This window comes from Hemitrygon akajei, chromosome 26 (genome assembly GCF_048418815.1).
Source record: "Hemitrygon akajei chromosome 26, sHemAka1.3, whole genome shotgun sequence".
NCBI lineage: Eukaryota > Metazoa > Chordata > Chondrichthyes > Myliobatiformes > Dasyatidae > Hemitrygon > Hemitrygon akajei.
In genome coordinates this window covers 39,542,784-39,558,515 of record NC_133149.1, presented here as the reverse complement: position 1 = coordinate 39,558,515, position 15,732 = coordinate 39,542,784, and the positions used below count along the sequence as shown (strand labels likewise).

At 42.9% G+C, this 15,732-nt stretch overlaps 1 protein-coding gene across 21 annotated transcripts in view; it reads right to left on the bottom strand.

Moving 5' to 3' along the window:
• phldb1b (pleckstrin homology-like domain, family B, member 1b) overlaps positions 1-15,732 on the bottom strand; it is a 395,372-nt gene that overhangs the window by 243,437 nt on the left and 136,203 nt on the right. The window contains exon 1 of one of the 21 annotated variants that reach the window (XM_073029940.1): positions 6,142-6,155. The exons of the other annotated variants lie outside the window; for them this stretch is intronic. The gene's annotated coding sequence lies outside the window, so the exon portion shown is untranslated. Of the gene's footprint in view, positions 1-6,141; positions 6,156-15,732 lie in introns of those variants that run through there. 21 annotated transcript variants of the gene reach the window in all.

The following is a 15,732-nucleotide window of genomic DNA, read 5'->3' as shown; positions in this document are numbered from 1 at the left end:
CTCCAAAAGATAATAAACCCAACTTCATCTATCAACCCTTGTATCAGAAATTCCTCAGTGTGAAACATTTTGGTCTCAGAGCTGTTGCAAGGTGTTAGTCAATTTGTGACCAGCAAGATTCTACAAACAGCAACATAAGTGGTCAGATAATCAGAGTGGTGGCTGAGAAATAACTGTTCGCAGGAAACTTTTTCAAGATTGTGCCTCTGATATCGTCTGCAATTCTAATAAAAGATTAATTATTAGATTTATCTGTTGTAAGCACATCAAAACATACAGTGTAATACATTGTGTCAAATTGAATTATTATGCTGCAAGTGTCACACTTCTAGCACCAACATAGCATGCTTATAACTCACTAACCCTATGTGTATATCTCAGTTTTCTCCAGGAGGAAACTGGAGCATTTGCAGGAAGCCCACAGAGTTATGAGTAGAACGTTCAAGCTCCTTGCAGATGGTGGTAATGCTACCGTGCTGCATGCGAAAAAGATCTTAGTTTCACATCCTGTTCATAAGATGATACCTTTGACAGTGCACCAATTGCCTGCTCGCTCCTCTTTCAGGAGACATGGCCAACGATGCAGGAAATGCAGTACAAGAGCGGGTGTGTTGACAACGGGAGACATCGAGCTGGTCTCAGCTCCATTCTCCTCGTGATGAACGGCCTGCACCCATTGAAGTTGATATAGAAAGAATGGTCACTTGGGAAAGATACCGGAGAATAGCTGCAAACTCCCCTAACAGCCTCAGGATGGGATTAGTGGCAGATGTACACTATACAGACAAAGGAATTAAAGTTTCCACTTTGAAACACTTGAATCTAGACTTCAGACTATTTGCACATTTGTAAGCACTTATACAAGCAGGCTTTTTCCACTCAGGTTTGGTGAGACCAGAACCAGAGGTCATGGGTTAAGGGTGAAAGGACAAATATTTAAGGGGAACATGAGGGGGAACTTTTTTACTCAGAGGGAAGTGTGAGTGTGGAAGGAACTGCCAGCGAAAATGGTGAATGCGGATTCAATTTCAACATTTAAGAGAAATTTGGATAAATACATGGATGGGAGGGGCATGTAAGGCTATAGCCCAGGTGCAGGTTGATACAGCCAGGCAGATTAATACTTTGGCATGGACTAGATAGGCCAAAGGGCCTGTTTCTGTGTTGTGGTTTCTATGACTCTGTTACAATTACGGGAGCTTCAAACCATGACATTTGAACTCGAGAGGTCTGAGACTGCAAGAACTCCAAACCCAGCAAAATCTGAGGGCAAACTGAAACCAGTCTGGAAAACATTTTAAGTAGATTGTGACGGAGATTAGTTAACATCAGGACAGACAGATGTCGGAAAAACAAGTTCCCACTTGATAACGAAATCTTATCAAATGAACTGTGGAATGCTTGGATTGCAATTCTATTCAACAGCAATAGACCTACAGAGGATCTCAACATAAAACATTCTGAAGAGTTCCACAGATAAAAGTTGACACCATTCTTGAGAAATCTGTAGGAGAATAAATGTTTAACAAAGAGATAGGGAGAGAAACAGGATTTTTCCAGAGCTAAGGGCCCAGGCAAATGAAAGAATGATCATCAGAATCAAAATCAGATTTAATATCACTGGCATATGTTGTAAGATTTGTTAACTTTACGGCTGCAGTTCAATAAAATACATGATAAATAAATGTAGAGATAAAAACTGAGTTACATTAAGCAGAACAACACAAAGGATGTGTGAGAGTGGTATGAAAATGATCACAGGGTACAAAAAGACAAAAGACCAGGTGATTTAATGGGACCGGGGACAGGGTCAATGACTTAAACAGGTTTGATGAGGCTTCTGTTTACCCCTCTACAACCCACCCACACCAGCTCCGCCCCTCTTACCCCTCACCCTCCATCTCTCTCCAAGGACACCGGAGAGCCAACAGCCACAGACACGTGGACGATCAGGGAAGGAGAGAGCTCAGCAGACTTCACCCAGGCAAGGCTCTGTGCCCGGATGGCATCAGCCTGAGGGTACTCAAGGTGTGTGCTACTCAGCTGGGTGCAGCCTTTCAATACATCCTTAATCTGACCATGAGCCCAGAGAGGGTCCCTGTGCTGTGGAAAACACCCTGCCTCGTTCCAGTACCCAAGAAGACATGTCCCACCATGCCCAGTGACTACAGACCAGTGGCTCTGACCTCACATGTTAAGAAATCATTGGAAAGACTGGTCCTGACATACCTCCGGACCATCGTAAATCCATCACCGGACCCCCTGCGGTTTGCTATACAACCACATATTGGAGTTGAGGACACTGAACGGGCTTACGCCCATCTGGATGAGCCAGGCAGCACTGTTCCTTTGATTTCTCCAGTGCTTTTAACGACCTGCTTTACTGGGGAGTAAGCTCACGGAGATGCAGGTGGATGCTCCACTAACAGACTACCTGTCCAGGCAGCCACAGAATGTGAGACGGCAGAGCTGTGTATCAGACACTGCGGATAGCAGCACAGGGGCACCTCAGGGGATTGTCCTGTCCACCATCTACACCTCGGACTTCAGACACAACTCGGAGTCCTGCCTCCTGCAGAAGTTTTCAGACGATTCGGCAGTTGTGGGCTGTATCAGCCGGGGTCAAGAGGTGGAAAACTTTGTTGAGGGGTGTGGGCTGGATCACCTGCAGCTCAACATCACTAAAGGGGTTGGTGGTGGACTTCAGGAAGGTGAAAACACCCTGCATTCCCCTCTCCATCAAGGGAAACGGATGTGGAAGTCGCCCGGGACTACAAACACCTGGGAACTCACCTGGACTGGACTAAGAATACAGGGGCTCGGTACGGGAAGGGACAGAGCCGACTGTACTCCCTGAGGAGGCTCCGGTCATTCAACATCGGCAGTTCTATGCTGCAGATGTTCTACGACTCAGTGGTGGCCAGCATTCTAGTCTACGGTGTAGTCTGCCGGGGCGGCAGGGTGAGAGCAACTGACGCCAGGAAGATCGGTAAGCTCGTCAGGAAGGCTGGTTCTGTTCTGGGGAGGGGGTGGAACTGTATTCCCTGGGGGTTGTGTCTGAGAGGAGGGTGCTTCAGAAGCTACGGAGCATTATGGACAATCCCTCTCACCCCATCCATGACATACTGGACAAACAGAGGAGCTCCTTTAGTAACAGGCTGATTCCACTGAGGTGCAAAATAACAGAAATAAAATATCGTATTAATGGGAAGACTCTTGGCAGTGTGGAGGATCAGAGGGATCTTGAGGGTCCGAGTCCATAGGACACTCAAAGCAGCTGCGCAGGTTGACTCTGTGGTTAAGAAGGCATACGGTGTATTGGCCTTCATCAATCGTGAAATTGAATTTAGGAGCCGAGAGGTAATGTTGCAGCTATATAGAACCCTGGTCAGACCCCACTTGGAGTACTGTGCTCAGTTCTGGTCACCTCACTACAGGAAGGATGTGGAAACTATAGAAAGAGTGCAGAGGAGATTTACAAGGATGTTGCCTGGATTGGGGAGCATGCCTTATGAGAATAGGTTGAGTGAACTCGGCCTTTTCTCCTTGGAGTGATGGAGGATGAGAGGTGACCTGATAGAGGTATATAAGATGATGAGAGGCATTGATCGTGTGGATAGTCAGAGGCTTTTTCCCAGGGCTGAAATGGCTAACATGAGAGGGCATAGTTTTAAGGTGCTTGGAAGTAGGTACAGAGGAGATGTCTGGGATAAGTTTTTTACGCAGAGAGTGGTGAGTGCTGGAATGGGCTGCCGGCAACGGTGGTGGAGGTGGATACAATAGGGTCTTTTAAGAGACTCCTGGATAGGTACATGGAGCTTAGAAAAATAGAGGGCTATGAGTAATCCTGGGTAATTTCTAAAGTAAGTACATGTTCAGCACAGCATTGTGGTCCGAAGGGCTTGTATTATGCTGTAGGCTTTCTATATTTCTAAAAAAGCAGTGAGGTAGTGTTCATGGGTTCAAAGTCCATTCAGAAATCGGATGGCAGGGGTGAAGAAGCTGTTCCTGAATCACAGAGTGTGTGCCTTCAGGCTTCTGTACCTCCTTCCTGATGGCAACAGTGTGCAGAGGGCATGCCCTGGGTGGTGGGGATCTTTAATGATGGACGCTGCCTTCCTAGGGCTCCACTCCTTGATGACACTACGGAGGCTGGGACCCGTGGTAGAGCTGACTAATTTTACAAGTTTTTGCAACTTATTTCGATCTTGTGCAGTAGCCCCCACCCACCCCCGCCCCCCCCGAAACCAGACGGTGATGCAGCCCGTCAGAATGGGACAACTGTACATTTGTAGAAGTTTTTGAGTGTTTCCTTATAGGGCACTAAACACTGGAGGTGTGCCAGAGGCAGGAACTTAAAGTTGCGAGGAGAATTTGGAAAGACCATTGCCGCAGATATACTTATTACAATCATTGGTGTCAGGGGAGGGAATTATTTCAAGAGTTACCAGAATCTAATTTCACTCTGCAAACTCTATGATATTGGCATTCAGCAGAAAACATTAGTGGGAGTGAGCTGCAGGCTGGTACAGAAAAACTTACATATAGAATACATATTATATGTAGAATAACAAGTTTCCAGGAGTGAGTTAGCTGAAATCTAATCAAGGGTTTCTGCGATTTCTACATCGAATAACAGTTTCATGGAGTGATTTTTGGATTATAATTTAAGAAGAAGTGGTTTAATTATATTGCCCAAAAATAACAAGATATAAGGCATAGGCTGCGACTTAATTGAAGAGTTTGGATGACTTACATATAAAATAACAAAAACATAAAAGTAAGTTACATGCTGCAGATTAATCAAAGGGTCAGAGGCACATCTATCTGATGAAATTACAGCTTTAAGTGGTTGGAGCTATTTTTATTGTACAGTGAGATACAATTTAGAATGGAATATTTACTGCTGAGGTTTATGTCATTCTGGCACAGGACCCAGGCTGTGTAACTAACTCCTGTCCAGAAATGAGCCTCCTCCCCCTCCCTCCTCATCATTCAAGGGCATTCTAACTACCCAAGCAAGGTCAGTGCAGCCTGTTCTGAGCTCAGTCCCTTTCCCAGTTATATCCCAACCAGCAGGATGATCTCTCTGCCTCAGGCAGTTTATTATTATGTCTTGACTTCTGGTCAAGATGGTGCTGAGCTGCAATGTCCGTCAATGTCCTAGCTCAGACTTAGTAGCTTTTTTTAGGTTCGTAGGGAGTGTGTGTGTGTGTGTGAGAGAGAGAGAGAGAGAGAGAGAGAGAAGAGGAATGGGAAAGGGATTTGTTTTGTTCAGTTGCTGCTGTTTTCTGCCGGACATTGTAGACATGCTGCGTTAGCGGTGGAATGTGTGGCAACATTTGTGGGCAGCCCCCAGCATAACCTTGGGTGTGTTGGTTGTTAACACAAGCGATGCATTTCACTGTATGTTTCAAAGTATATGTGATAGATAAATCTGAATTTAAATCTGATTGATATGGTTATTATATAATGTAAAGTTCAAACCGTTAATTTGGCAGAATTTCTTTTTAACCAGAATTGACAATAAAGTATTAAGCCCCCGAGATCACAAGTATATCATGGTAGAGAGCACTCTCAGCTAATGATTAGGTTTACATCACATGCTGTAAACTCATAAGGTACCTTATGCTGTTGCCACAAGGTAAACGTCCCTGCTGGTATTTATGCTTCATACAAGCCTCTTCTTATTCAGCCTCAGCGCCCTTCTCCCTCAAGGGTTATTCAGCATCTTTGTTATTTGCTTCATCCACTCCACATCTGAGTGAGCACTCTAGACAAAGAGGCTCTTCATAAACTTTTGTTTGGATGTATTCATGTCTGAATTACACTGGGACAATGTTTAAGGCACTGTACAAAGGCAGAGCTTTCCTACATAGCTTGCTAGAATTACCTGTAGGCTTCATTCAAAGTTCAAAATTCAAAGTAAATTTAATATTGAAGTATGTACACGTCACCATATACTACCCTGAGATTCCATTTTCTTGCAGACATTCACAGCAGGACAAAGAAATACAATAGAAACAATGAAAAGCTACACACAAACACAAGCAACCAATGTGCAAAATATTATAAACTATGAAAATACAAAAATACAATTAATAATAGTAATATAACACTGGCAACATGAGTTGTAAAGACCTTGAAAGTGAGTCCATAGGTTGTGGTGAGTGATGTTATCCACACTGGTTCAGGAGCCTGATGGTTGAAGGGTAATAATTGTTCCTGTACCTCCTTCACAATGGCAGCAATGAGAAGCGGGTTTGGCCTGGATGGTGGGGTTTCATCTTTAAGTGCAACTTTAATTCTCCATCTGACTCTGACCTCTCCGTCTGGCCTTCGACGCAGTCCTAGTGAAGCTCAAAGCAAGCTTGAAAAATGACACCTTATCTTCCAGCTACGCATGTTACAGCCTTGCAGACGGAACACTAAATTTAACAATATCGGCTATTACAGCCTTATATCTCACACTTCCTGCATTCATTTTTTTCTTCTCTCTCCTTCTTGGCTAAATTCAGAATTCATTTCTGGTCTGTGACATCCGCCCAAGACAGTCCGCTTGTTATTCATTTGTTTTTTCACCTCCAGCAGATTGTTCTCCTGGACTGTCTCCCCTCCCTTATCTTTATCAGATAAAAGATCATTGACCTGAAATATTCTTTCTGATCTTCTGAGTATTTAGTCAGTGGCCACTTTATTAAGTACACCTGCTCTTTAATGCAAATATCTAATCAGCCAATCACGTGGCAGCAACTTAATGCATTGAAGTACACAGATATGGTCAAGAGGTTCATTTGTTTATTTATTTAGAGATACAGCGCAGAACTGGCCATTTACGGCCTAACAAACTGCAATGCCCAGCAGCCCCCAATGTAACCCTAGCCTAGTTACAGGACAATTTATGAAGACTAATTAACCTACTAACCAGTGTGACTTTGGACTGCAGGATGAAACCGGAGCACCCAAAAGAACGTACAAATTTCTTACAGACAACTCTGGAATTGGATTCTGAAGTTGGACACTACAAGCTATAATAGCATCGCACTAACCCTCAGAATGGGGAAGAAATGTGATCTAAGTGACTTTGACCGTGGAATGATTGCTGGTGTCAGACGAGGTGCTGATCTCCTGGGATTTTCACACACAACAGTCTCCAGAGTTTACAGAGAATGGTGTGAAAAACAAAAAAACATCCAGTGAGCGGCTGTTCTGGAGGTGAAAACACCTTGTTAATGAGAGAGGTCGGAGGAGAATGGCCAGACTGGTTCAAGCTGACAGTAACTCAGATAACCACACGTTACAACAATGGTGTGCAGAAGAGCATCTCTGAATGCACAACACATCGAAACTTGAAGTGGATTGTCTACAGCAGCAGAAGACCACAGACATACAGAGGACATTTTATTAGGCACAGGAGGTACCCAATAAGGTGGCCTCTTAGTGTATTACTTTTGCATTTCTTTACACTTTCAAAGTAGTAAAAATGATCACTGGAGTTTGACAACAGTTTAGATAAGGCAAAGTCTGACAGTGTACCACATAAGGAACTAACAGGGATGGGTCACAAAGGAGCTTGATTTTACAGGAGGTTGCAGGAAGATTTAGGGAGTTCATTCCAAAAGGCATAATCATCATTAGGTGTATGTTGGGAATCAGGGAGAAGCAAGAAGCCTTAAATTGAGGGGCACAGAGATACTTCGAATGCTTTGGAGCTGAAAACCAAGATAAGAATTTTAAAATAAATTCATCATAAATTCAGGAGTTGATGCAGATTAACAAGCATAGAGGCAGTAAAACAAATGCACTGGAAATCAGAGTCAATGGACATTTCTTTCACTGACATTGTTGAAAAGGGAACCAAGTACTAATTTGTTAGAGGTAACAGTACCCTCTCAGGTTTATCTACATTAACTGGCCCTAAGTCTCAGAATCAGAATCAGGTTTAATATCACAGGCATATTTCTTGAAATTTGTTGTTTTATGGCAGCAGTATATTACACTACACAATAATAAAAACTATAAACCACAATAAGAAATATTGTATATATATGCTGCATGTGTAAAATTAAATTAAATTAATAGTGCAAAAAGAGAGCCAAAAAATAATGAGGTAGTGTTCATGGGTTGGCTCATTGTCCGTTCACAAATCTGATGGCAGAGGGGACGAAGCTGTTCCTAAAATGTTGAGTGTGTGTCTTCAGGCTCCTGCACGACCCTTTTGATGGTAGCAGTGAGAAGAGGCCACGTCCTGGGCGGTGGGGGTCCTTAATGATGGAGGCATCACCTTTTAAAAATAACCTCATCCAGAAAATTTCCCTTTGCTCTCTACCTGGCTCACTTCAGCTTTTCAAATGTATAAACCACGAGGTCGTCAATGACAATATTAAGGGTTTTTTTTAAAAAAAGAAAAACACATTAGAGTTTGCTTGGGTCAAGAGAGATAAGTCAACACACACGCACAGAAAATCACAACAGAAGTAATCACTTACACAGTGTGCTTCCTCGGGTAAGGAGATATTCTGACGGTGGGAGCTAAGACCGACTGTAGGTGAAAACTAATCACACATCATTGTTCAATACAGATAAGAGGAGCAGATGTCTCTCTGGGAGTAGGGGGAAGGAAAGGGACCTGGAGGCATTGCCGGCTATACAGAATAAGAACATGAGATGACATGCTTTTTAAGAGAAAAGAAATCTCAAATCGCAGTCTGTGAGCATGTTTGTGCTTAGCAAATTGTTCGTGCAGGTTCACACAAGCTGAAACCCAAAAATGTGAACAATTTTTTGCAATGTAATATGTCAGCACATATTGTAAAATCAATTCTCAGCATTCCATGATGATAGCATGCATTGCATTATAGCAAATAACCGTGTCCCAATTGAGGTGCAACATTCAGCAAAATAGATTTCTCAGCAATGCTGCCTTTTTTATATTGATCAATCAGCAATAATGGCTCCATAATCTGAATATTTCCCTGTGTGTGGAAGCTCCTAGGTTTGATGACACTCTTGGAAGTACTCCCTTTACCAGTCATTTCTAGCTTTTGGAACTGAGAACATCAGATGCAAATACATCGATTCCAATAACAACAGCAATTCATATGACAGAATAATTCCCAATAAAATGTCCTAATCTACTTCAGAGGAGCATTATCAAACAAAATTTAACACTGAAACTCATCAGATATCCTTTCTGCAGACAAGACTTAGATTTTTCAGCCTACGTGAGGTTTTGGCAATAATGTCACAAGTGGCACGTCTGATAGAAGATGTTTGATTATTGTGATGCTATTTGGTTCATCATAGTAATACAACATGCAAAGAGGACCTTCAGCCCATCATGCCTATGTTGATCATAAATCACACAGGGAATTCCCAATGAGCCCTACACATGTACCATGCGGTCAGGATGCATCACAGCTCTACCCAAGAGCCCAGGAAATGGCAGAGAGTTGTGAACACAGCCCTGTCTATCACAGAAACCTACCTCCTCTCTATTGACTCCCTCTCTACATTCCACTGCCTTGGGATAGCAGTCAACATAATCAACCCCTTCCCTCCCATCCCAGTCACTCTCTCTCCTCCTCTCTTCAATCAGACATCAGAACATTCTCTGATATTCAGTTGAACTATTGAACACAAGATACAAAAGCTGAAAACACATACCATCAGGCTCAAACAAGAGATTCTGAAGATGCTGGAAATCCAGGCAATACACACAAAATGCTGGAGGAACTCAGCAGGTCAGGCAGCATCTATGGGAAAGAGTACAGTTGACGTTTTGGACCGAGACCCTTTGTCCTGCCCAAAGGGTCTCCACCTGAAACATTGACTGTACTCTTTTCCATAGATGTTGCCCAGTCTGCTGAGTTCCTCCAGCGTTTTGTGTGTGCCACCAGGCTCAAGGACAGTTTCTATCCTGCTTCTATAAGGCTCTTGTACAGTAGAGATGAACTCCTGATCTCTCAATCTACCTCTACATGGCCCTTGTAACTTATTTGTCTACCTGCACTGCACTTTCTCTATACCTAGAACACGACATATATTCTGCATTCTGCTATTGCTTGTCCCTTTGTGCTACCTCAGCGTCCATATGTTTGGAATGATCTGTCTGGATAACATTCAAAACAAATGCTTTTCACGATATCTCAGCCCATATGACAATAATAAACCAATCCCAATTCTATTTATAGTGATCCTAAACTAATCCATTGCAATTTCCCCACATTCACATCAATTCTTCAACCAGAGAGATATGAGACTGCACATGCTGGAATCTGGAGCAACAAGCAATCTGCTGGAGGAAATCAGTACCTTGAGGAGAATCTGTGGAGTCTGGATGCAGGGCTTTCCTCCACGGATGCTGATTGACCTTCTGAGTTCCTCCAGCAGATTGTTTGCAACTTTCCAGCCAGCTTCTACCACTCATCTCCACACTATGGACAATAGGATACAGCCAAGACCATCATGGGTACGGCCCAGATCATCATGGGTAAAGCCCTCTGCATCATTGAGCACGTCTGCAAGGAGCTCTGTCACAGGAAAGCATCATCCATCGTCAAGGACTCCCACCACCCAGGCCATGCTCTTTTCTTGCTGCTGCCACCAGGAAGGAGGAACAGGAGCCTCAGGCTCACACCACCAGGTTCAGGAACAGTTATTACCCCTCAGCCATCGGGCTCTTCAACCAGAGGGGATAACTTCACTCAACTTCATTTGCCCCATCATTGAAATGTTCCCACAACCTAGGGACTCACTTTCAAGTACTTTTCATCTCATATTATCAATATTGATTGCTTAACTATTTATTATTATTATTTTGTTTTTGTTTTGTATTTGCACAGTTTGTTATCTTTTTCACATTGGTTGTCTGTATTATGTGCAGTTTTTCATTGAATCTATTGTGTTTCTTGTATTTACTGTGAATGCCTGCAAGAAAATGAATCTCAGGGTGAATCTATATGGTGATATATACGTATGTACTTTGATAATAAATTTACTTTGAACTTTGAATATTTAACTTCGAATTTGTAGTGAGCAATTAACTTTGCATCCCAGTTCTGGTCACCTACCTACAGAAAAGACATCAACAAGATTGAAAGAGTACAGATAACATTTACAAGGATGTTGCTGGGACTTGGGGACCTGAGTTATAGGGAAAGATTGAATAAGTTAGGACTTGATTCCCTGGAGTGTAGGTGAAGGGAGATTTTATAGAGCTGTACAAAATTATGATGAGTACAGTCCAGGCTTTTTCTACTGAGGTTGGGTGGGACTACAACTAGAGGTCATGGGTTAAGGGTGAAAAATGAAATATTTAAGGGGAACCTGAGGGGGAACTTTTTCAGTCAGAGGGTGTTGTGAGTGTGGAATGATCTGCCAGCAGTAGTGGTGGATGTGGGCTCAATTGCAGAATTTAAGGGAAGTTTGGCTAAGTACGTAGATGGGAGGGGTGTGTAGGGCTATGGTCCAGTGTGAGTCAATAGCATGGGGCAGAATAGCAGTTTGGCATGAACTGTATGAGCCAAAGTGCTGGTTTCTGTGCTGTAGTACTCTTTGACTCTATGACAACCACATCTTGGAATGTGGGAGGAAAGCAGAGAACCCCAGATGAAACCCTTGCGGTCACAAGGAGAAAATTCCACACAGAGGTCAGGGTTGAACCCATGTCACTGGAGGTGTGGGGCAGCAGCAGTATTAACTGCAATGATGCTAATGTTGCTTTACACCATATATGTCAAACTCAAGGCCCGCGGGCCAAATCCGGCCCACGGTGGAATTATCTTTGGCCCGCGAGATAATATCTAATTACTATTAAAGCTGGCCCCAGTAATCAAAGCGCCTATGGTGTATGATATGGCTAATGCTGAGTTTATTCAGGTACCAGGTTTTCAGGGTTTTTAGTGTTTATTCGGCAGTCTTGCTTGGCAGTCTTCTTCATAAGAAACGGAATTTGTAAAGTGAAACACTTTGTAGTTATAGCAGAGACTGAGACACATGAGAGCAGGCTGAAAAAACGGAGGCAACGAAAGCTGCGTTCGCACGCATCCGACTGATCCAGCCCGCATGAAGCTGCATTTTGCTCAATCTGGCCCGTGACCTAAAATGAGTTTGACACCCCTGCTTTACACCATCAGGGTGGTCTGTGCCTGGGGTTTGAAGATTTAGAGCTGGAAGTCCAGAAAGAACACAGATCTCAACAGTTTTGCAAGATATTCTCTATTTTAAGGAGTATTAGAGTTGGAGACAAATGATTCAACAAGGAACTTTGCAAAGAAGCAGTTACAATGGCTGGATAAAGACTTGTGGATCTGTGCTTGTTTCAGTGTTCTCTGGTCCCAGGATAATTTCAAAATAGCTTCCACACAACCACATGTCATTGATAGAGATTTCAGGATATTTAGGGAATCAAAAGAGAGAGTGTTGGGAAAAGGCACTAAAGATTGGTAAAGATCTTGATGAATGTTGAGAATGCCTCAAAGTGCCAGATGCCCTCCTCCTGCTCCTACATCTTGTGCTCTTAGGCTCATGCAGAGAGTTGACATGAGTGAGACGGTACAAGAATTTGCTGGAGATCCAACTTCAACAATAACAGGAGACTGATCTCATCACTTTAAACAAAATACAGATGTCTAATAAGTTGATGAAAGTAATGAAGTTATGCTAAATCTTTATAAATAATACTTTATCTTCAGCTGGAGCAGTGCATTCAATTCTGGCACTGCATTTTAGAATGCGGGTGAGAGCAGAGGTGATTTATGAGGTTGGTACTGGGGGAGGAAGTTAAGTTATGTGCAGAATATTTGAGAAGATATCTCTAAGGTGTTTAAAGTTGTGAATAGGAGGATTTCAGATTTTAGTCCACGTGAGGAAATGACTTTTTACCCACAGCGAATTACTGTGACCTGGACAGCAATGACCCACAAACGAGGAGAAATAGACTCAACAGCAACATTCAAAAGAAAATTGAATGAATATGAGAGCAGATTTACAGAGCTTTGGAGGAAATGGATTTCATTGAATAGATACCAAAAAGCACAAAGGGTCAAATGCTCCTGCAATGACCAAGCGATAGCATACTGTCCTGATCTGTTAACTTGCTTCTCTGTCTAACTTGCTGGAACTCCCAGCATTTTCTGTTTACATTTCAAGCTTCCTATATTTTCAATATTTGTTCCTTTAAGATCTGCGGGGTTGTTTTTCCCCCCTCGTGAATCTGTTCTTGGCTTCAAGCAAGGCCACACAGGCGAAGAAATCTATATAAATCCATCGTACATAAACAGTTAAGCAATGTTGATATCTCTCTATGAGTGTCAGGGTGATTTCAGGTTGATGTGTACAATTCTCATGCTTTTTGTTTTATTGTTCTCCAAAGTGCCCTTCAGAAAGAACCCACACTTTAATAAATATGCACATGTAAACACAAGAGTCTCGACATATGCTGGAAATTGTGAGCAACACACACAAAGTGCTGGAGGAAATCAACAGGAAAGGCAGCATCTGTGGAGAGGAATAAACTGTTGATAGTTCAGGCCAAGACCATCCATCAGGACTGGAAAGGAAGGGAAAAAGGAGCCAGAGTAAGAAGGTGGGGGGAGGGGAAGGGGTACAGGCTGACAGGTGATAGGTGGCACCAGGTTATGGGGAGGAGCCTTACACTCCAAGTGGAGGAGCAACACCTCATATTCTGTCTGGTTAGCCTCCAACCTGATGGCATGAACATTGATTTCTCTAATTTTCAGTAATTTCTCCCCACCCCTTTCCCCTTCTCTCTTTTTCCATTCCCCATTCTGATTCTCCTCTCACCCCTTCTCTTCTCCTCACCTACCCATCACCTTTCCCTGGTATCCTTCCTCCTTCCCTTTCTCCCAAGGTTCACTTTCCTCTCCAATCAGATTCCTTCTTCTTCAGTCCTTTACCTTTCCACCAATCACCTCCCATCTTCTCAGTTCCTCCCCCTCCTCCACCCATCCACCTTCCCCCCTCACCTGGCTTCACCTATCACTTGCCAGCTTGTACTTCTTCCCCTCCCCCCACCTTTTATTCTGGTTTCTTTCCCTTTCCTTTCCAGTTTTGATGAAGGGTCTCAGCCTGAAACATTGATTGTTTATTCCTCTCCATAGATGCTGCCTGACCTGCTGAACTCCTCTAGTACTTTGTGTGTGTTGTTTGATAGATATGCACAGGCAATTTATCATATTCCAAGTCTTTCTGCTCTTCAAGCTCCCTTGTTCGTATAATATAGAAACGTTTATCTTGGTCATTCATTGATTCACTGTTCCTTTCTCTGCCTCTGCGACCTCTTTCTTCCATTTAGTTACTCTTACTTCTTGTGTGTGCTCTCACTTGTGTGACAGATGGTGCCACTTGTCATTCAGTCAGAGCTCCCTGCTGTCCGGAAAAGTCATCGGCTCATCATCTGACTCCGCTTTCCTCGTCAGATTGTCAGTCTCTTTCCTTATCTCTCAGACACATGTAAAAAATAGATTTACATTCACTTGGCCACCTTTCACATTGCTCACATGTCACCTTAGACCCAGTGAAGTATTCAAATTGTACTCCCTGTTGTAAAGGAGGAGAAATGGCAACCAAATTGTGCACAGGAAATCCAACAAACAAGATGAAAAAGCTCACATCTGATGTGAAGGGTAAGAACGAAATGCAGAATTATTCTTTCAAACTATTGCAAAGGGATCACTTCACATCCATCTGAGCCAGAGCTCTAACATCTCATCCAATAGTTCAGCACTCCCCGCATTGGAATTTCAGTTCAGGTATTTAAGTGTATGGAATGGGTTTGAACTCACAATTGAGGCACGAAAAGATAAGTAACCTCCTCCAGTGTTGTAAGATTCTGTGACATATTACATGTGTCATGAATAAATAATCTGAATCAAGATAAAGGTTGCACAGCGTGAAGGGTAGAGGAAAGATTTACGATGACCTTATCCATTAGTGCCTCTGCAAGAGAGTCTGGCCACAAACTAAGGCTAAACATTGGATTCTACTGCTTTAAACTTAAGTAAAATATATGATGTAAGGATAAAGGTCTTTATAAAGATCATAAAGATAAAGATCAGCTTTATTTGTCACCTGTACATTGAAACATCCAGTGAAATGTGTCGTTTGCATCAAATCAAGTCAGCAAGGGCAGCCCACAAGTGTCACCATGTTTCTGACGTCAACATAGCATGCCTACAACTCACTAACGCTGACCGTACATATTTGGAAGGTGGGAGGAAATTGGAATGTCCGATCCCAGGGCAAATGTACAAGCTCCTTACAGGCAGTGGCGGGAATCGAACCCCGATGGTGAATACTGGCACTGTAAATCAAAGCGCTACCGTACCGCAGTGAAGCTAAAGAAAACAATTTGAGGCTCTGAGGAATTTAGCAACCTTTTTCAATTCCTAAAATCAATCCATTAAGAAAACTAATGCTTAACTTCTAAGCTTTCATTTTAAACATAAACACAAGAAATCCTGCAGATGCAGGAAATCCAGAGTAACACACACAAAGTGCACATACAAAACTCAGCAGGTCAGGCAGCATCTATGGAAATGAATAAACAGTCAACATTTCGGGCCAAGACCCTTCTTCAGGACGTTTATGTTGGGTGGATTTTCAAGTTGGCCCATGGTACAAAGCAGATAAGAATTTCTGATTGGCTTCAAAGGAAACAAAAATGGGAAGTGGTATAAAAACTGATTGCTCACTCATTATCGTTTGTTT